Consider the following 15,240-nt stretch of genomic DNA (forward strand, 5'->3'; position numbering starts at 1 on the left):
AACACAGAGTGTTCTATACCAGTACCACTCTTCGTTATAGAAATTTGGAAAACAACAAACTTTATTCTCCAGCAAAAGGTATACCGAGGACTAATAGTAATAACATAGCTGCGATAAAACCTACTGGTCTTTAAGGATAACGTTCAACATTTTGAAAAACTTATAAATTGATAAGTCAGAAATATTAATTAAATATCAACACTAATATACTGCCTCAGGCTCAACATTGAACCGAAAATACCAAATACTCATGCAAAAATCAAATTGAAATTGAAATGAGGATTGTGCCGCAGTGTCCCAGGGCAAATTTTCATAAATCAGATTGTTTCAGAAAATAAGTTCAATTATTTTACAATTTAAATTGGCTGCAATTAATTTGAATTAACTCTGACTAGCATACTGACTGCTGGGATAATTTAATCATTTCACAATTATTCATTAAATAACATCGATCTTGATTTTAATATAAAAATCGTAAAAGTTCGCTAAAAAGGCTACGTAACAAATCATCTACGGAAAACTCTTCACTATAAATACAGAAAGTATAATATAAAACCCCAAAAATCAGAATCAGAAAAACTTTTACAATAAAAACATTTCAAGTCAAATTAAAATGGAAAAGTATAACATATAATAATACATTACATTTTTCGAAGAGTCACGTGATTTGTCACATTGTGACGCCATTTCAATTGAATAAGCTCATTCTGTTGAAGAAACGAGAAATCGCATTTTCGTCTCCGTCTTTACGGCCTTTTTTATTTCTCCGCTGAACCTGAGTTGGTGCATAATTTTAATTACAAATGCCGAGTAGAATTTCAACACAATTATGTGAACATGAAAAATATTCTTATCTGGAAATGTGATATGGTAAAGTTTAATTTTTCAAAATGCTAGAATTAAGAGAATCTAAGATATTAAATATTAAAAACCTGAGCGGTTTCCTGTTCGAACATTTCCAAAGTGTCTTCCACCTCATCATCAGGCTTCTCGTCATCAGGCTGAAACACAAGGAAATATTATAAGATCTGCGTGCTGTGATTACTCCCACATCACGTGCCGTATAATGTTATTTCCAATCAGCAAACGTCAGAACAAATGAGCAATCCAACGAGAATAGTAAGCCACGTGTTGGACACATGATTATATGTGATAGAAGATATGATAGCTGCCGTGAGGGGGTGTGACCCAGATTGGAGATACTGTTATTAAATATAACTTAATAGTGATAATTATCACCGTGTGCATCTCCTATCAGATAGAATGTATCTTCAGAGAGTAAACTGTGCCTGTCACCAAGATGTAACTAGGTCGAACGGAGAAATTAGTTTTTTCCGTTCGACCTAGTTACATCTTGGTGACAGTAACGAAATGAAAAAATGCTTTAGTATCTCCTGATAAAACTTGTGACATGAAGGCATAATATGCCTTCATTATGTCTCTTTGCATACGTCAATTCAGTTAAGATTTGTGACTTGTGTAACACATGCAATTGTGATATTCATGATAACATTGAGAATAACAGCATGCGTTAATTGGCTGAAAAACGTCTGATCAGTATATCAGTGAATGAAATACGACACAACTATTATAACAAAAGGTGGTATTAGGCAACATAACCAACCATCCCCAAACACCATGCTCCGTCGGAAACTGTCTTTACTTTTGAAAATTCACGTCTTTCTACCAAAATATGTATCACTTTTTCGTTGGTACAGAAAGTGCAACTAATCTAATATAACGGTTTGTGATGCGGAGTCTTCCACTCTATAACCAACTTTAAAAGTGACTGATTCTGCACGGAAACGGTACCCAGTATGGACTGTTTAATTCATGGCTCGCACATAGAGCTTTACAGCAGACAAACATTTATCTATAAATTAACATTCCGTGCATTTTTCAACAAAATTATCTTTAATTAATTATCCTCAACTTACTTTGTTAGGTTTATGACCATCAGGCTGCGAAATAAGGTGCTTAAAATAAGTTACAGAAAAAGACAGAACAGAATGCTATACAGATTACAATAATCGATTGTAGAGACAAAAAGGAAAGATGAACCTGAAATATTGAGGGAATTTGGCGCATTTATTCGTATTGGTACATGACGGCAGAAATAATATGCACCACCTCCCTACAATATTTCAGGTTTATTATATGAAGATTAGAAAGACTTAACATTTTCTGTTCTAATAACAATGATAATGTTGCCTGCAAGTGCTTCTTGGAACGGAATTTATTAACCACACCACACCACACCATCACACCATCACACCATCACACCATCACACCACACCACACCACACCACACCACACCACACCACACCACACCACACCACACCACAAAACATCACACCACACCACACGCTGGCGTTTAAAAGCCTATATTTAGTAGTATAAGCTCTAAAGGCCAGTCGCCGGAACCGAGGAAGTAAAGAAAAACCAGACACTGATCTCCAGGTTATCCAGTCTTCACTACTTACCTACCTCACTACACTACTTAGCTACTTACCCTACTAACCACGTTAGTCACGCTCTAACCATCCCTGGAAGTGATATTACCTACTTTATCTGACCTCAATCATTTTGCATATTTTGAACTTGCTCTCGTAGTGATCCCTAAAACCCAGAAACTTATGTTGTTATGTTATAGAACACTGACCTCGAGCAGTGACTCAATAGTTATGAAGCTCTCTGTGTTGTAGGAGTACTGTTTCGAGGACATGCCCTTGCTGACCAACATCTCCTCAATCATCTTGTTTTCCTCCTCCTCCCTTCTCTTATTCTCGTCCAGCTGTAATGTCAATTATTAGGGAAATGCTTTGTAATGTCACTTGTCAAAAACAGGGAAATGTTTTGCAATGTCGCTTGTCAAACACAGGGTAATGTTTTGCAATGTCACTTCTCAAACACAGGGTAATGCTTTGTTATGTCGCTTGTCAAACACAGGGGAATGTTTTGCAATGTCGCTTGTCAAACACAGGGAAATGTTTTGCAATGTCGCTTGTCAAACACAGGGTAATGTTTTGTAATGTCACTTCTCAAACACAGGGTAATGTTTTGCAATGTCACTTGTCAAACACAGGGTAATGTTTTGTAATGTCACTTGTCAAACACAGGGTAATGTTTTGAAATGTCGCTTGTCAAACACAGGGTAATGTTTTGTAATGTCACTTCTCAAACACAGGGTAATGTTTTGCAATGTCACTTCTCAAACACAGGGTAATGCTTTGTTATGTCGCTTGTCAAACACAGGGGAATGTTTTGCGATGTCACTTGTCAAACACAGGGTAATGTTTTGTAATGTCACTTGTCAAACACAGGGAAATGTTTTGAAATGTCGCTTGTCAAACACAGGGTAATGTTTTGTAATGTCACTTCTCAAACACAGGGCAATGTTTTGCAATGTCACTTCTCAAACACAGGGTAATGCTTTGTTATGTCGCTTGTCAAACACAGGGGAATGTTTTGTAATGTCGCTTGTCGAACACAGGGGAATGTTTTGCAATGTCACTTGTCAAGCACTACTTACTTGTACTTGATTAGGTCTCCTCAATCATTCGAGTGGCCTGCACCAATGAACTCCCGTTTGTGACGTATCATCTCCCTCCAAAGTTTGCGGTCACTAGCCATCTCGCTCGCTCCTTCTAGGTCTATGTCAGTGTTTCCTGTAAACAATGCAGCATCTTCCAGCAAACATTTCCTCCAGTTCTTTCTTGGACGGCCCCTAGATCTTCTCCCATGGGCAGGGGTCCAGTTAAGCAGGTACTTAGGAAGCCTAGTGTCTGGCATTCTGGTGACATGGCCAAACCAACGCAGGCGGTTTGCTCCTATGTACGTCTCTACTGGATTTATCTTTGCACGCTCCAGCACTTCAGTGTTTCTAACCCGATCGAGCCATCTTATCCTAAGTATTCTCCTCAAGCAACGCTGATGGAACACCTCAAAGCGATGTAGCTGCTTTTTGGTTGTGTTCCAAACCTCACTACCATATAACAATATTGTCAAAACCGCTGCCTTATAAATCCTGATCTTTGTATAAGACTGGATGTTGCGGTTTTTCCATATATTACTCAGTTGATTGAAGGCTCCGGAAGCTTTCTGAATCCTAGCTGACAGCTCACGGTCGATAGTACCGTCGCTGGAAATAATTGTACCTAACTACGTAAAGTCACTAACTTGCTGCACTGGCGTGTCTTCAACAGTGATGTTCACTGTGGCTTCTTTCGTGTATGGCCGTTGAGAGGTTGCTTTACCAATGACCATAGCCTCAGTCTTTTTACCATTGATTCTAAGACCTCCCTGGGCACCATACATACACAAAAGGTCAGTTGTTTCTTGAAGACCTTCCTCGCTGTTATCCAGTACAGCCATGTCATCTGCATAATCTGTATCTAACACAGTGATATCATCAACAAGCGGACTGATAGATCTTTGAAGAACCGCTCCGTGGGACACCACTTTGTTGCTTTCTGTTCTCTCAGCAGCCACATTGAGGCAGACATTAAAAAGTGGGGGACCCTGAATGTCTCCTTGGCCACTGCCTGAACTTACTTCAAACCATTCTGATAGTTCACCATTGTGTCTAACAGCACTAACAGTTCCATTAAAGAATGCCTGTATTATTCGAATGTATTTACATGGCAGGCCATAATGACTGAAAGCTTTCCAAATATAATTCCTGTCGATGGAATCAAAAGCTGCCTTGAAGTCCACAAAATTTACATACAGGGGGAGATTATATTCAATGCAGTTATGTATAATAGTGCGGAGTGAATAAATCTGATCAATGCATGATCTGTTCTTTCTAAACCCACACTGATTGTCTCGTAGCAAACTTTCTAAACCGTCACTCATGCGTTGTAATATGATGATTTGATACAGTTTAAATGCTGTAGATCTTAGAGTGATCCCCCTATTATTGGAGCAATGAGAGGTATCACCCTTCTTTGGTACAATTATCACGATGCCTTTCAACCAGTCGTCAGGCACTTCTTCTGAATTCCAAACTTTAGAGAACAATTTCTCCATCCTATCCACAAGACCACTTGCCCCATACTTTAACTGCTCATTAGAGATTTCGTCAATCCCAGCACTTTTGTGGTTCTTCAATTTTTTGAGACAGTTTAAAATCTCAAGTCTTGTGGGGGGATCATCACCATCACCAAGATAAGGAAAGCATGGAACCACTTCAAGATGGTCCAGGTCAGACATATCCGCATTCGTGGGAGGAGGGTTTAATAGCTCCGAAAAATGTTCTCCCCATCTCTCTCTCTGAGCAGAGGGATCAGCAATCAACTTCCCGGATTTGTCTCTTACAGCAGTTGATTTTCGATTCTTCTTACCGGACAGTGTTTTTATCCGTTGCCAGACTTCCCTTTGACGGCCATGGACAGCAGCTGTTTCCAGATCTGCTGCAACTCTAAGAGCCCAATTCTCGTCGTCTTTCCTGCAGCTCTTTTTGACAAGTTTGTTGGCCCGAGAATACTCGCTCCTATTGTTGTTGTCACTAGGCGCCATCTGTTTAATCTTACTGCGTTCTGCAATAAGGGTTTTTGTCTCCTGAGACAAATGCTGCTGCTTTCTGCGCCGGGGGCGCTCACCCAGTACCTCCATAGACACTTCTTTAATAGTATCCTTAACTAATGTCCATTCTCCATCAAGATTCTCCTCCATTGGTAGGCAGCTAAAACGATTTTGAAGAGCAATGCAGTACTCTTCAACCTTGGACTGATCTCTAAGATTCTCAATTGCTGGAGATATCCTACGAGAGGCGTTCATTTTTTGAACTGCCATAAGTTTGACTCTAAATTGACTCCGAACCAAATAATGATCGGAGCCAATGTCTGCACCCCTGCATGATCTTACGTCAAGTAGAGAGTGACTCCACTTGGTAGAAATACAGACATGGTCAATCTGATTTACTGTGCGGCCATCTGGAGACTTCCAACTTCCTTTATGAATATCACGATGCTGGAAAAGCGTCCCACCGATTGTCAACTGATGTAATGCACAGAAATCTAATAGTCGAAGGCCGTTGTCATTTGATGAAACGTGAAGAGAATGCTTACCAATCACACCGGACCAAGCTGAGTTATCTTGGCCAATGCGAGCATTTAGATCTCCAAGTAAAAACTTCACGTCATGAGCTGGTAGTTCATCAAATGCCCCAGATAGCTGCTGATAAAAGTCATCCTTTACCCCGACTGCTGCATCCTCAGTTGGAGCATAAGCTATCACAATCGAAATGTTGATATGTCGACTGTGCAACCTCGCTGCAAGAATACGTTCTGATATCGGACTGTATGAAATCAATGAATTTTTAGTCTTCTTCGAGAGGACTAAACCTACCCCTTGTCGTCTGTACCCATCACTTCTTCCTGAGTTAATAAAGAGGGACCCATCATCCAAGGTAACCTCACCAGTGCCGGGTCTGTGCGTCTCTGTCAGCCCCAAGACATCCATTTTATATGCTGACATATTCTGTGACAATTCATACAGCTTTGAGGAACTGCTCTCCAATGATAACACATTCCACGTTCCCACATTAATGCTGTGTTTGATAAAGTTGCACGGGAGTGCTCTCCCCTTCTCCGAGTCCACATGAGTGATATGCTGTGAACTAATAACACTGTTGAAATAAGGCGACTTCTTTGTTCTCATCTGCACACTGGGGTCCTTGCGGCTTTGCCCAGAGCACTTCATCCTGGCTACACCCCTCCTTGAACTCCGAGAGTCACTCCACTTTTGGTTATTCATTGATGTTTCAGTAGCTATTTTAAGGTTGAAGGGTAGCTGGCCCCTCGAACCTGGTAGTTTTTTGTCGACCTTTACTGGTCTAGATCCATAGTTTTTTGTTGCACCTCATCTGTTTAAACTGGAATCACCCAGAACAGATTACTGTACTTAATAGTGGCACCTCGTAAAGGGTGTACTATGGTCATTGAAATAGGAGAGGTTATAAGTTACACGATCACTATTTCCTGAGATTATAAAAATCTCTTGTCAAGCACAGGGAAATGTTTTCTAAGGTCACTTCTCAAACACAGGGTAATGTTTTGCAATGTCACTTCTCAAACACAGGGAAATGTTTTGTAATGTCACTTTTCAAACACAGGGAAATGTTTTGTTATGTCACTTGTCAAACACAGGGAAATGTTTTGTTATGTCACTTGTCAAACACAGGGGAATGTTTTGTAATGTCGCTTGTCGAACACAGGGGAATGTTTTGTTATGTCGCTTGTCAAACACAGGGTAATGTTTTGTTATGTCGCTTGTCAAACACAGGGAAATGTTTTGTTATGTCACTTGTCAAACATAGGGGAATGTTTTGTAATGTCGCTTGTCGAACACAGGGGAATGTTTTGTTATGTCGCTTGTCAAACACAGGGTAATGTTTTGTTATGTCACTTGTCAAACACAGGGAAATGTTTTGTAATGTCGCTTGTCGAACACAGGGGAATGTTTTGTTATGTCGCTTGTCAAACACAGGGAAATGTTTTGTAATGTCACTTCTCAAACACAAGGAAATGTTTTGTTATGTCGCTTGTCAAACACAGGGTAATGTTTTGTTATGTCGCTTGTCAAACACAGGGAAATGTTTTGTAATGTCGCTTGTCAAACACAGGGAAATGTTTTGTAATGTCACTTGTCAAACAAAGGGAAATGTTTTGTAATTTCACTTGTCAAACACAGGGAAATGTTTTGTAATGTCACTTGTCAAACACAGGGAAATGTTTTGTAATGTCACTTGTCGAACACAGGGAAATGTTTTGCAATGTCACTTGTCTAACACAGGGAAATGTTTTGTTATGTCGCTTGTCAAACACAGGGAAATGTTTTGTTATGTCACTTGTCAAACACAGGGAAATGTTTTACAATGTCACTTGTCAAACACAGGGAAATGTTTTGTTATGTCACTTGTCGAACACAGGGAAATGTTTTGTAATGTCGCTTGTCAAACACAGGGAAATGTTTTGCAATGTCACTTGTCAAACACAGGGAAATGTTTTGTTATGTCACTTGTCGAACACAGGGAAATGCTTTGTAATGTCACTTGTAAAACACAGGGAAATGTTTTGCAATGTCACTTGTCAAACACAGGGAATGTTTTGTAATGTCGCTTGTCGAACGCAGGGTAACGTCACTTGTCAAACACAGGGAAATGTTTTGTTATGTCACTTGTCAAACACAGGGAAATGTTTTGTTATGTCACTTGTCAAACACAGGGGAATGTTTTGTAATGTCGCTTGTCAAACGCAGGGTAATGTCGCTTGTCGAACACAGGGGAATGTTTTGTAATGTCGCTTGTCGAACACAGGGGAATGTTTTGTAATGTCACTTCTCGAACACAGGGGAATGTTTTGTAATATCGCTTGTCGAACACAGGGGAATGTTTTGTAATGTCGCTTGTCGAACACAGGGGAATGTTTTGTAATGTCACTTCTCGAACACAGGGAAATGTTTTGTTATGTCGCTTGTCAAACACAGGGAAATGTTTTGTTATGTCGCTTGTCAAACGCAGGGTAATGTCGCTTGTCGAACACAGGGAAATGTTTTGTAATGTCACTTGTCAAACACAGGGAAATGTTTTGTTATGTCACTTGTCAAACACAGGATAATGTCGCTTGTCAAACACATGGTAATGTTTTGCAATGTCACTTGTCAAACACAGGGGATTGTTTTTAATGTCGCTTGTCAAACACAGGGAAATGCTTTGTTATGTCGCTTGTCAAACACAGGGAACGTTTTGTTATGTCGCTTGTCAAACACAGGGAAATGCTTTGTTATGTCACTTGTCAAACACAGGGGATTGTTTTTAATGTCGCTTGTCAAACACAGGGTAATGTCGCTTGTCAAACACAGGGGAATCTTTTGTAATATCGTTTGTCAAACACACGGAAATGTTTTGCAATGTCACCTGTCAAAAACAGGGAATGTTTTGTTATGTCACTTGTCAAAAACAGGGAACGTTTTGTAATGTCACTTGTCAAACACAGGGAAATGCTTGGTTATGTCACTTGTCAAACACAGGGTAATGTCGCTTGTCAAACACAGGGGAATGTTTTGTAATATCGTTTGTCAAACACAAGGAAATTTTTTGTAATGTCACCTGTCAAAAACAGGGAACGTTTTGTAATGTCACTTGTCGAACACAGGGGAATGTTTTGTTATGTCGCTTGTCAAACACAGGACGCTGTTTTGCTATTTTGTTTGTCGAATAGAGGAAGTAATTTGAGTCACGAGCGTGTTGTTTAACGTTACGTTGATTATCAGCAACACAAGGAAACATTGAGTGTTTGTAACCTGAGTAAGCAGGTAATCCCGTTTATTCACAGCATCGAACATAATTAATGGTAACATAATTAACTATTACGTCACTATTACGTCACTATTGGTCGGCTTATAATTCAAGTAAACCTGAGTAAGCAGGTAATCCCGTTTATTCACAACATCGAACATAATTAACTATTACGTCACTATTACGTCACTTATAATCGAAGTAAACCTGAGTAAGCAGGTAATCCCGTTTATTCACAACATCGAACTTCTTTAAAATCAGTTCCTCCTCTTCTAAATAGTCTTCATCTTGTTTCTCAGCCTCTGTAATTAATTAATCAATTAATTAACACTCCACTAATGGATAATACAAATAAAAATGTTGAAAATTATAGTTCAGTGTGTGTATTGGACCATTAATTAAACCCATTTTAATCGGAAGTTTCTGAATTAACGTCTTTAGGCATCACTTAAATAAACATTCCTTCAGTTATATTTAGAAGAAGGTACGGTATAAGCTATTCTAGCCAGGGCTGATATAGGCTCACGCTATTATCATAAGATTATATTATCTAAAAGAAATTGAGACTGCAAAGTTTTTAATTTACCCTTCATTTCCAGGAGATATCTTAAGTCTCGTTCTATCTGATCTTGTTCATCCATAAGTTGCAGATACCTGCGATTGGAATGTTGTTAATAATAATAGTTATCAATAAGTATTTATTTATAAAATAAATAATACGAATTTATCAAGTAATTAATGAAGCACTTTATTCGATCGGTTTGCAATCGATTAAGTCAATTGGAGAATTTATTTGAAAATCTGTCATTACTTTTCGCAAAGGTGGAGCTCGTTTTCACGTCTTGTCATTTCGTTCTTCATGTTAACAAGCTCAAGGAACTGTGACAGTAAGCCCTTATCGTCGTTACCTGAGTCATGGAAACATAATTAATGAGTAATTAATATTTAATTATTGTTAAAAAACTACTCTACAGCTTTTTACAATTATTAGACAAAATATTGACACTTGAAACACATATAATGGAGACGATTGGTGGGCTTATAGTCGAAGTAAACACTAAACAGTCTGGGAGAGAAGAGTGGAACAGGATGATTACCACATTTTAAATTCTAAAGTTTACCTCATGTTTAGGAATTGAGGGGCAGCTTTTCAGCGCTACCTTTACAAGGCACGTGAGGCCCATATAAGGAGATTTTCTTGAAACACGAATGTTGGGAATCATGCTATACGAAAAGTTAAACCGATTTTAATGCTTGGTAAATAGGCTTGTAAAGAATACATGCATACAGTCGGAATTTGTGATTTCTCTTAATCACATATATTTCAAATATCAAAAGAGAAGATTAGCAGTGCTGAGCATCGTAACAGTAATCTCTTATTTGATGACAAACAACATAAAGTAAAACATCCATCAACTACAGAGGGAGGCACGTGTTGCCCATATAAGGAGGTAACAATGAAGGTTATTTGCTATTTACAAACGAAAAACTTAACAGAAGACAAAAAAATAACTTATTTCAATTCAATAACTTACTGAAAACTCTAAAAACACACTTAATAAACATTAAATTCCGCACCAAATACCCATAAGATATTCCTAAGCTGTAAAAAATACCATTAAGACTGACCACTAAAATGTGTACCAACTGAGCTGCCGAAAATATGAAGAATATAAAAACAGTTACAATAACTGAAAAACTTACATTTGAAAAAATACAAAATAATTTAATAAGCTCTTAAAATTAAGCAATGACACTTAATGAAACACATAATCGTACTGCCACGTGATCACATCAAATCACACATGACGTCATAACAAAATCACGTGACGTCATTACACAATTAGTTTACGTCAAAAATAAATATCACGTGACGTAAGCACGACGAGTATTTTCACTTACCACTATCTCTTAGCAACATCTCAATTTCGGCGGCCGTGTTTTCGAATTCATTCATCTTTTGTTCCAACAAACTTCGATCCCGCTAAATGAATTTAAATTTAGAGTTTAGTTTCGTAGTCCTGGACTGATGAAAATACAGAATACACGGAATCTAACTGACGCGTGTCTTTATGAACATTAATTACAGTTTACATCATATAACCACGTGTCGTCATCATATAACCACGTTACGTCACGACTAAAATACCTGAATGGTTTGAGCCTGCGCCAGGCGACGTTGATTCATCTTGTTAGTTGGTTTCATACGGAGTCGCTTCCTACGAATGTTTTTCTCTCGTGTGAACTTGTTAGCTGGTGTAGAGTCCGCTTCCACTGATCCTCTGTGAAATATTCTGTTATCAGACGTGAATCTGGTTTAGTGGTTCAAAACTGACCTAACGACAGAAACAACTCACCTAGCAACAGAAACAACTCACCTAACAACAGAAACACCCCACCTAGCAACAGAAACAACTCACCTAGCAACAGAAACAACTCACCTAACAACAGAAACACCCCACCTAGCAACAGAAACAGCTCACTTAACGACAGAAACAACTCACCTAACACCTAGGAACAGAAACAACTCACTTAACGACAGAAACAACTCACTTAACAACTCACTTAACAGCAGAATCAACTCACCTAGCAACAGAAACAACTCACCTAGCAGCAGCTATTCTGGTTCCATCCCTAGTGACTGACTTCTTCAGATCTGTGGACACTTCTATTCTCTTTCTGGGCCCGGCTGAGAAGGAAGCTGAGGTTTGGAGATCTCTCTGAGTTAATAGCTTGATGCGATCTTTAACTGACACGGGCCCTCCTTCTTCCACTGTAATTAGGAATATTCATTAAACAGTTATTATCCCAGAGGAAAAAATGTTTGAAAATAGCTGAATGTTTGAAAGACCCATACCAATAAATGTTGGATTGTTTTCGTCTCTTTTCTACAAGGTCATGTATCACTATTATAGGGGTTTCAATTTAATGTCGAAATGGACTATTAAATCAGAGAATTGGCTGAATAATTATTTGATTTTTAGAGGCGATGGCTTGGTGATGGCTTTGTGGGCATAATACTTGAGGTGGGGTGGGGTTACTCCTGGTGTTTATTGTTGCTCTAATTATATCTAATAATACTTAAGGTGGGGTGTGGTTGCTAGATCTCCTGGTGTTTATTGTTGCTCTAATGTTTAATAATACTTAAGGTGGGGCGGGGTTACTCCTGGTGTTTATTGTTGCTCCAATATTTAATAATACTTAAGGTGGGGTGTGGTTGCTAGATCTCCTGGTGTTTATTGTTGCTCTAATATTTAATAATACTTAAGGTGGGGTGTGGTTGCTAGATCTCCTGGTGTTTATTGTTGCTCTAATATTTAATAATACTTAAGGTGGGGTGTGGTTGCTAGATCTCCTGGTGTTTATTGTTGCTCTAATATTTAATAATACTTAAGGTGGGGTGTGGTTGCTAGATCTCCTGGTGTTTATTGTTGCTCTAATATTTAATAATACTTAAGGTGGGGTGTGGTTCCTAGATCTCCTGGTGTTTATTGTTGCTCTAATATTTAATAATACTTAAGGTGGGGTGTGGTTGCTAGATCTCCTGGTGTTTATTGTTGCTCTAATATTTAATAATACTTAAGGTGGGGTGGGGTTACTAGATCTCCTGGTGTTTATTGTTGCTCTAATATTTAATAATACTTAAGGTGGGGTGGGGTTACTAGATCTCCTGGTGTTTATTGTTGCTCTAATATTTAATAATACTTAAGGTGGGGTGTGGTTGCTAGATCTCCTGGTGTTTATTGATGCTCTAATATTTAATAATACTTAAGGTGGGGTGTGGTTCCTAGATCTCCTGGTGTTTATTGTTGCTCTAATATTTAATAATACTTAAGGTGGGGCGGGGTTGCTAGATCTCCTGGTGTTTATTGTTGCTCTAATATTTAATAATACTTAAGGTGGGGCGGGGTTGCTAGATCTCCTGGTGTTTATTGTTGCTCTAATATTTAATAATACTTAAGGTGGGGTGTGGTCGCTAGATCTCCTGGTGTTTATTGTTGCTCTAATATTTAATAATACTTAAGGTGGGGTGTGGTTGCTAGATCTCCAGGTGTTTATTGTTGCTCTAATATTTAATAATACTTAAGGTGGGGCGGGGTTGCTAGATCTCCTGGTGTTTATTGTTGCTCTAATATCTAATAATACTTAAGGTGGGGTGTGGTTCCTAGATCTCCTGGTGTTTATTGTTGCTCTAATATTTAATAATACTTAAGGTGGGGTGTGGTTGCTAGATCTCCTGGTGTTTATTGTTGCTCTAATATTTAATAATACTTAAGGTGGGGCGGGGTTGCTAGATCTCCTGGTGTTTATTGTTGCTCTAATATTTAATAATACTTAAGGTGGGGTGTGGTTGTTAGATCTCCTGGTGTTTATTGTTGCTCTAATATTTAATAATACTTAAGGTGGGGTGTGGTTGCTAGATCTCCTGGTGTTTGTTGTTGCTATAATATTTAATAATACTTAAGGTGGGGTGTGGTTCCTAGATCTCCTGGTGTTTATTGTTGCTCCAATATTTAATAATACTTAAGGTGGGGTGTGGTTGCTAGATCTCCTGGTGTTTATTGTTGCTCTAATATTTAATAATACTTAAGGTGGGGTGTGGTTCCTAGATCTCCTGGTGTTTATTGTTGCTCTAATATTTAATAATACTTAAGGTGGGGTGTGGTTTCTAGATCTCCTGGTGTTTATTGTTGCTCCAATATTTAATTAAGGTGGGGTGTGGTTGCTAGATCTCCTGGTGTTTATTGTTGCTCCAATATTTAATAATACTTAAGGTGGAGTGTGGTCGCTAGATCTCCTGGTGTTTATTGTTGCTCTAATATTTAATAATACTTAAGGTGGGGTGTGGTTGCTAGATCTCCTGGTGTTTATTGTTGCTCTAATATTTAATAATACTTAAGGTGGGGCGGGGTTGCTAGATCTCCTGGTGTTTATTGTTGCTCTAATATCTAATAATACTTAAGGTGGGGCGGGGTTGCTAGATCTCCTGGTGTTTATTGTTGCTCTAATATTTAATAATACTTAAGGTGGGGCGGGGTTGCTAGATCTCCTGGTGTTTATTGTTGCTCTAATATTTAATAATACTTAAGGTGGGGCGGGGTTACTCCTGGTGTTTATTGTTGCTCTAATATTTAATAATACTTAAGGTGGGGTGGGGTTACTCCTGGTGTTTATTGTTGCTCTAATATTTAATAATACTTAAGGTGGGGTGGGGTTACTAGATCTCCTGGTGTTTATTGTTGCTCTAATATTTAATAATACTTAAGGTGGGGCGGGGTTACTAGATCTCCTGGTGTTTATTGTTGCTCTAATATTTAATAATACTTAAGGTGGGGCGGGGTTACTCCTGGTGTTTATTGTTGCTCTAATATTTAATAATACTTAAGGTGGGGTGGGGTTACTCCTGGTGTTTATTGTTGCTCTAATATTTAATAATACTTAAGGTGGGGTGGGGTTACTAGATCTCCTGGTGTTTATTGTTGCTCTAATATTTAATAATACTTAAGGTGGGGCGGGGTTACTAGATCTCCTGGTGTTTATTGTTGCTCTAATATTTAATAATACTTAAGGTGGGGCGGGGTTACTCCTGGTGTTTATTGTTGCTCTAATATTTAATAATACTTAAGGTGGGGCGGGGTTGCTAGATCTCCTGGTGTTTATTGTTGCTCTAATATTTAATAATACTTAAGGTGGGGCGGGGTTGTTAGATCTCCTGGTGTTTATTGTTGCTCCAATATTTAATAATACTTAAGGTGGGGCGGGGTTGCTAGATCTCCTGGTGTTTATTGTTGCTCTAATATTTAATAATACTTAAGGTGGGGCGGGGTTACTCCTGGTGTTTATTGTTGCTCCAATATTTAATAATACTTAAGGTGGGGTGTGGTTGCTAGATCTCCTGGTGTTTATTCCACCGTTGCTCCAATAATAATACGTAGTGG

The 15,240-nt window shown here is 38.6% G+C and overlaps 1 protein-coding gene across 4 annotated transcripts in view; it reads right to left on the minus strand.

Annotated features, from left to right (window-relative positions):
* Nucleotides 1-276: 276 nt before the first annotated feature.
* LOC134822096 (F-actin-monooxygenase mical2b-like) overlaps nucleotides 277-15,240 on the minus strand; it is a 176,776-nt gene continuing 161,812 nt past the window's right edge. For 3 of the 4 annotated variants that reach the window (XM_063832991.1, XM_063832993.1, XM_063832990.1), the window contains 9 exons: nucleotides 11,909-12,074; nucleotides 11,451-11,583; nucleotides 11,204-11,285; nucleotides 10,113-10,209; nucleotides 9,888-9,955; nucleotides 9,509-9,603; nucleotides 2,663-2,794; nucleotides 933-1,001; nucleotides 277-775 (listed from right to left, as the gene is read on the minus strand). The gene's annotated coding sequence lies outside the window, so the exon portion shown is untranslated. Of the gene's footprint in view, nucleotides 776-932; nucleotides 1,002-2,662; nucleotides 2,795-9,508; nucleotides 9,604-9,887; nucleotides 9,956-10,112; nucleotides 10,210-10,718; nucleotides 11,286-11,450; nucleotides 11,584-11,908; nucleotides 12,075-15,240 lie in introns of those variants that run through there. The other variant, XM_063832992.1, reaches the window with a different exon arrangement.

This window comes from Bolinopsis microptera, chromosome 10, assembly GCF_026151205.1.
Source record: "Bolinopsis microptera isolate Bmic1 chromosome 10, MBARI_Bmic_1.0, whole genome shotgun sequence".
Classification (NCBI taxonomy): domain Eukaryota; kingdom Metazoa; phylum Ctenophora; class Tentaculata; order Lobata; family Bolinopsidae; genus Bolinopsis; species Bolinopsis microptera.